The sequence below is a fragment of the Akebia trifoliata genome, chromosome 6, assembly GCF_017979445.1.
Source record: "Akebia trifoliata isolate Shusen 1 chromosome 6, ASM1797944v1, whole genome shotgun sequence".
Lineage (NCBI taxonomy): Eukaryota > Viridiplantae > Streptophyta > Magnoliopsida > Ranunculales > Lardizabalaceae > Akebia > Akebia trifoliata.
Window position 1 is genome coordinate 21657282 of NC_141380.1, and position 7723 is coordinate 21665004.

Consider the following 7723-nt stretch of genomic DNA (forward strand, 5'->3'; position numbering starts at 1 on the left):
GAGTAAGATTTGAACTCTTACTAAGTAAGAAAATTGTTTCTCCTCAATTTTTCTGACTTTATGGTCCTCAAGTCACTCCAGAGGGCTACCCATTAAACTAGGGTTGCAACCTAGGCGGGTTAGAGGGTCAACACAAGCTCAACCCAAGTAGTAGAACCCTCAACCCGAACTTAACCTGACCATTGGGCCTAAGCTCTCTAACCCGGGCTTGATATTATAAAATTGGGTTGAGTTTGGGTTAGCCCAAGTTTAGATAATTTTATATGGTTTGGTCGGGTTGGACTCGTTCAACAACCATAATTTCATTTTGATTAGCAAATAAATTTAATATTTAAAAAAAAGATATATAAAATAAATAAATAAACAAAATTACTAATAAATAAAATCTCATATAACCTTCAAATCCATCATTGAGAGAATAGTTCCACAAACCATACTAAACCAAAGTTCACATTAATATTAACGAATTGTCCACGAGTCATAATAATAAGATGGGATAATAAAGTTAAATAAAAAATTTAGAATTAATATAAAAATATTTATCTATTAGTATATGGGGTTCGGGTTGCTCATACTCTCAACCCGAATTGAAATCGAGTTGAAATACTCTAACCTAGAATTAACTCATTTCTACATAACTCGACCCAGGTTCAACCCGATAAGCTCACCCATCTATCGGGTTGTGTTTGGGCCATCCCGCTCAAGTTGCAACCCTACATAAAATCAGAGGAAAAATTGCAGCCCTACATAAAATCAGAGGAAAAAATTGGTTTCATAGATATTAGTACTTATCCCAGATGCATTTTGCTTAGATTGTTGGTTAACCATTGTTTTTTTTCATATCTCCATGTTGTCAATGAATTTAAAAAGAGTAGTGCTGGAGTAACCTCAAGATTGAGCTCATTACCCACTTTTTGATGTGGAGGTGTGCACAAAAATATAGATAATTTTTACTCATATCTGGATGAAAAGTATTTATTGTTCGTGCAAATCCCCATGTCTACAAATTGTGAAATGAGATCAATCTTTGAGGTCACTTCAGCATTATTTATCTAAAAACCCCACAACCATATTCATATACTTAATATAAGGAGTTGTTATTGACACTCTAATTTTTACTTATTACATCCCAATTAAAAATAAAGAAAATAAGTGAATAGTTGATAATAAGTAAAAGTTGGGGTGCCAATAGAAGTTCTCTCGTTTCTTATGCTAGAATTTTATTGTTTGGGTTTAGGATTTTATATGAGCCTAATCATAATTGTAAACAACTACTAAAATTGTTTGAATGAGTGTTATAATGTTGAGATTATAATTTGAACGAAAGTCTTGTAATGTTTGAAGAGTGTGTTTCATCTTTAATTGGGCTTTGATAAATAATTTGAGAAATTAGGGTGTAAAAAGTAAAAGTTGGGGTGTCAATTGTAGCTCTCTTAATATAGGGACAATCTTTATTGAGAATGTCCCCCATCAATAATTTTCTAGATAACAATTTCTATGGCTGAATTTTGTGTCATTAACTAGGTAAAAAATAGATAAGGTTCCAATCAGAAAAAAAAACATTAAATAATGGTACAAACGCTTTCAATGGAGATTTATCCCATATAAAGCATAAAATGGAATAATTTAAAGAATTTATGCTCACAGGTGTGATGGTTTTCTTATTATAATAAACAAAGCAAAGAAAGGGATGCACTATTTTTTCATGAATGTTATTATTTTTTAATAAAAAGTAACTTTTTAAATTTTAGTAGGTGACAATGTCCCAATTTGCAAGTGTGGATCCATTTTTTTTTTTTTTGAGTCGCCACCTAATTTTATGGTCTAGAAATCAAAAATTGACTCTAAACGGATAAGAAATACTAACCTACAAAATAATTATGGGTACGAGGATCAGATTACGAGATTGGAAGGTGTTGGACACCAATCCCACCTGGCGAATGTCGATCTCTACTTTTTTCAAAAATTTATAATACAAAATAGCCTAGATCTGACATAAATGAAAGATTTCCCTTATTTTTCACTTGAGTGATTGAGACAGTTGATTCCCTTAGAAACTTGTGGAGATCGTTCCTCATGTGAATCTTTTCATTTTATCTTTGTTGTTATATCTGCCTTCGACCTTCGAGATGAGATTTTCTTTCCTTAGATCTGGATGTTTTACTGACTTTTCAGGGAGTTTTTAAGAGTTTTGGGATGTTTTTAGATAGAAAATTAAGGCTTGGAGATTAAGTATGGACTTGGGACTTCGGATTTAGGATTTTGGGGAGTATTAGGAGAGTTTTTGACCTTTCTTTTCTAGGATTTCTCTTGACCTACCAAATTAGGTGGTGAAAACTCCTTTTTAAAGAGTTTCGTGATAAGATTAAGGTTTGATTAGATTTCTTAAAGATAAGGTCTATCTCTAACTAATATGTAAAATTATTTAGATTAAGATTTAATTAGGTTTTATTTGAATTATGAATTTTGAATCTTTGACTTATGTAAAATAAGAATTTTTTTAAGTTTTGGAGAAACTCCCATGGAAGATTCTTTATTAAATTATATTTGTAATTCTTTAGGACTCCTAGTGGATGATTCTTTATTAAATATCATGTGGGCCACACTTAAGTAAATGGACCTCCACTTAAAATTTGGTCTATGAACTTAATTAATTGATTTTATTTGTCTAAAAATTTTAATTTGATTTATTAAGATTTCACTTTAATTAATGTTTTAATTATTAGTTTCAAATTTTTGAATATTAGGGTTGAAAAATTATTGTTTTACACTCAAAGAGGACTTTTGCATTAAGGGGTTGTTTTCAATGTTTTGAAATATTTTAAAATTAGTTTTTCGTAAAGAATTCAATGAGATTATTGGTTTGTGTCACTTATACATTTTTAGCGTGAAAGGATTGTGGATCCTACAAGGGGCATTTTCATAATTTTATTGATTTTTTTGAAAATTGATAAAATAATTTATTTGATTTTAGTTTGTTGTTTTATGTGTTCGAAAAGATTTCTCTAAGCGTAATATAAGCTTTAGGGATGTTCTGATGGCAGGGTATTTTAGTAATTTGATTATATTTTAGTGATTTTTCTCGTAAAACTTATTTTTATCTCAAAATAATAATTTTTATGTTTTTTGGTCATATTTTTCTAGCGTAGGGTGATTTCTAAAGTTTTACTTGCATGAAATATCTCATCTGAGCTTTGGAAACACATCTAATAACAATTAAAAACATTAGAATATTTATCCATCATTGGAAACCATCGCAATTGGGTTGACGAGTTGGTTAATTGGGCAAGTACAAAAATAAGGTGTCTACAGATGCCCCTTTTTGGTAGAGAGTTGAAATAAACTAGATAGCAAATCTACTTTTGTAGATAGTACGATATTTGAATGTCAAACCTAGTGACAGCTCATTTCACAGTCTGATTTAGCAATTCGTCGGAATGTTCGGATCTTTGAGGGTAAAACTCTCTTCGAACTAAAAGTTGTCAGGTCCTCGATCATGAGCTCTCACTGACGGCGTCAGATCATTGAATTTCAAAAAATTCTTCCTGACTAGTGCAAATGTAATGAATGTGCATGTATATGCAATAATGTAATGATGATTTTGAAAAGGTGTACCTCCATTTTATGCGTTCATGATGAGATGATGGCGAAGTTTAAACAATTCAAAAACTGATTGAATTAATTGAGCAAAAGATCTTAAGAAAAATCTGTGCAAAGTCTGAGTAAAATTTGAGCAAAATCTACAAAAAAGCTTAGCAAGGTCTAAGCAAAATCTGAGAAAAAATCTCAATAGGGTCTGAGCAAAATCTAAGAAATATGTTAGTTAGGTCTAAGCAAAATCTGAGAAAAATCTCAGCAGGGTTTGAGTAAAATCTAAGAAAAAGCTTAGCAAGGTTTGAGCAAAATCTAAGAAACAATCTAAGCAAAATTTGAAAAAAATCTCAGTGGGGTCTAAGTAAAATCTCAGCAAAGTTTGAGAAAAATCTCAGCAATGTCTGAGAAAAGTCTCAGTAAGGATTGAGCAAAATCTGAGAAAAATCTCAACAGGATCTAAATAAAATCTAAGAAAAAAATCTCAATAGGGTCAAAGCAAAATTTGAGAAAAATCTCAGTAGGGTCTAAATAAAATCTAAGAAAAAATTTGAGCAAAATCTGAGAAAAATCTCAACGGGATCTGAGCAAAATTTGAAAAAAAAAAAATCTCAGTAGGGTCTAAGAAAAATCTCAGTAAGGTTTGAGAAAAATCTGATAAAAAATCTCAATAAGGTCTGAGCAAAATTTGAGAAAAAAATCTCAACAGGGTCTGAGAAAAATCTAAGAAAAAATCTCAACGGGATTTGAACAAAATCTGAAAAAAATCTCAGCAAGGTTTGAGCAAAATCTAAGAAAAATCTCAGCAAAATCTGAGCAAAAATTTCAGTAGGATCTAAGCAAAATTTGAGAAAAATTCTGAGAACAAACTTGAGAAATATCTAAGAAAACCTAGGAAAACTTTTTAGAAAAATTTGAGAAAAATCTGAGAAAGATTGATGTCATACTTTACATTTTCTAGGTGAAAGGGTGATGATCTTTTCTTTAGGTAAAACAAAATGTGAGATCAGAAATGCTTTCGCTTGAACCTCAGGGTTTTTCAAAAAACTTTATGAATCTCATGCCAACATTTTAACTTCCTTTAAACTTCAGGGATTTTCAAAAAAAATTACTATCAAGTTGTAGTTTTTCCCCTTATACTAGGAGCATTCTTTTTCAAGTTGTATTCAATTACCCTCAGTGCAATGCTCTTGATCAATGCCTCAAAATACTGATTTATCCGTATTTTTTCAAGTATTTATCTTGATTTCTATCCTTAATTTATTAGATTAGGTAAATAAGTATGTTAAGCCTCAATTTATCACATTTCATGTTATACCATGCTAATTAGGTTTAATTGCCCAAAATAATTATAATTTTTGAAAAACTAATCGCATGTGTTCACTGTACAGATCAATGATCAATCCATCCAAACGAATATCAAATCAATCAATCAAGAGTACACTGCAATCAGGAAGACCAATCAAGCAACCAGGGAAAAATAGAGATCTAGATGTTTCCAGATCAATGTGGGACAGTCCACATCGAATTGATTGCACTAAAAATTTTCTTATTTGCTTCGCATTTGATTATATGCAAGAGTGATAGTAACTATTTTTGGATCCTTGTAAAGCACCTCAAGTCTATAAATAAATCATTTTCCCAATTAGGAAAGAGTCCTTGGGCCCTTGTTCCTTCTCTCTTCTCCCCCAATGCCTTTGGCATTTTCTCTGTTATTTTTGTTTTGTAGTTAGATTTTATTTCACCAACTTTTGTAATTTCTCAAAAAAATAGTGTATCTTGGTTACCATGAATACAAGTATTATTTCTCCTATTTCTTCTTGTATCCTTGCAATGACCATAAGATAGACTCATTCCATTAATGAGAGGATGAAGTCTAGGAGCAAACTTTAATTTTGTATTATTTCTTTATCCTTCCATGTTTTTTATGTTGTTTCTAGGATTCTCTTTAAGGTTTTGTCCAACTCTAATGAATCAAAGCATTAGATGAATCTCTACACCTCATATGTTTAACTTAGATGTTTTATGCTTAGATAAGATTAAGATAAAACATGCTTAATCTAGATATTTAGTGGTATGGACTTTACACATTAGTGAGTGAAGGAGTCCTAACTATAGTAATTTTTCAAACTTCCTACCATATCTTCCAACCCAAGGAGCTCACACCAAGCCCTTGAGGTTGAGTGAAAAGAAGGATAGACTTAAATACAGTTTTATTTGCTAATCCTAGGTTACTCTAACCACTAATGACTTTATTTCTCTTGTTTTCTTAGCATAAATCTCTATTATATTGCTTTATTTTCCAGCAACATCTACTCTCCATTTTGTTTCACAATAATACAAAAATAGGTTTTAAATTGTAACTTAGATTAATATTATTTTTACTAACTTGGTAACACCCCTCATTTCTCTTGGGTTCGATCCCTTACTTGGCCACATGCTAAGAAGAGTATAAAAATATTAATTTTTGAAAAGATGACATCAAAATTATGGCATTGTTGTCGAAAAAATGTCTAGTTGTTTTAAGTTGGTTGAAGTTATTTACATAATTTTTTTTTTCTATTTCTATTTTCCATCGAATAAAAAAATTAGAAAATGAAAAAAATTTATTCTCATTACAACCCAAGAAACAATCTAAAATCTGTGAAAAAATTTCAGACGCAAATCTCGAAGTTTAAATGTGACGCAATTAAAGTTCACTACGCCACCTTGATTCTAGAGAGTTGATTCCTCTGATTTTGCCACATCTCTTGAATTTACTTTTGGATTGTAGCAGTAGGTATAGTTTCTATTTTTTTTTTTAAATTTTGTTCATTTTCTAACAATTTGTTTCTTTTGTAAGTTATAAAAATCTTTGGACAAAGATCTCAAGTATAATCCATTAGATCCAATATTCATTCCATCTTGTTGTGTTTTTCTTTTTTACATTTGTTAGGTTTCTTTTCTATTTTAGATCCATTTGTATTATGAACATTGTAAAACGTTCATTAATTAATTAATTATCTAAGAAGGTTTAATTGTAATAGACTAAGGAATGACGACGGTTGGACAATACCGTCACGACTCCTTAGGTTTGCACACCAAAATTGGAGTTGGTGGCCTAAGTTGACTCAACTCATCTTCACCCCATCTAACACGGGAAGTAAATTCTATCCACCCACACCTCTCATTGCTAGTGGGTTATTCCTTGTCTTTATTTGTTACTCTTCAATTTGCACATACTTGGATTAGTTAATTAAGATTAGTAAAGAGAGGCGTGAGTGATCCGCCATAATTTATGTCACACCCCAAAATCCCAACACGAATCCCAAGGATTCATCAGTCAAAATCTCGAGGTGTGAGGTGAATATACACACAACCTGATAATCCAACAAGGATAATAATACTAGGAGATAAAGATAAACGTAGCGGAAACTATACTGAAATACAACAAATCAGAGTAGCGGAACTAAAAGTCAAAATCATCATCCAAGGAGATCCTCAACATCTACCATATCCCAAAGTACAACTTCCCAAAAAAATAAATACATCATCTCCCACAAATCTGAAAGTAACATATTGTATCTGAGTCCTTAAAATACTCTTCAAATTGAAGGAGGTTGCAAATCATCGACATAACCTTCTACGAGGACCTCTTCAAATGACTCCTCGTAAGTAGGCTCTTCAGAAGCTAGATAATCTGAAAGGGGTGGAAGATAGGGTGAGTAACAAGGGGATGTTACTCAGCAGGATGAACGTCGTTCTAACAACGGGTCATACATGCACGAGTAATCATCTAAACAGTTAAATCATGCAGCTTTTTCATAATGTAGTATACGATAAATATCTAAGCATACTTAATAATCAGTCATAATAATTCCAATCTATCATTTTTATCGTTTGAAGTAACATATGCATTTTTCAAGTAAAAATATCTATTAACATCACAAAAGGAAGAAAAATACATAATACGAACACGGCGGTGTAGTCGTTAAGAGAGCAGAGGATCACGTCGATATAACCGCCTCGGCTATGGCAAAATCGATATTCCAAACTTCAAATCTGATATGGAATCTCATCGTTAAAAATCTAATTTTGTGGTCGGTCTAGCATACTATGGTTAGATGACCATTTATCCGGCTCAGACTGGCCG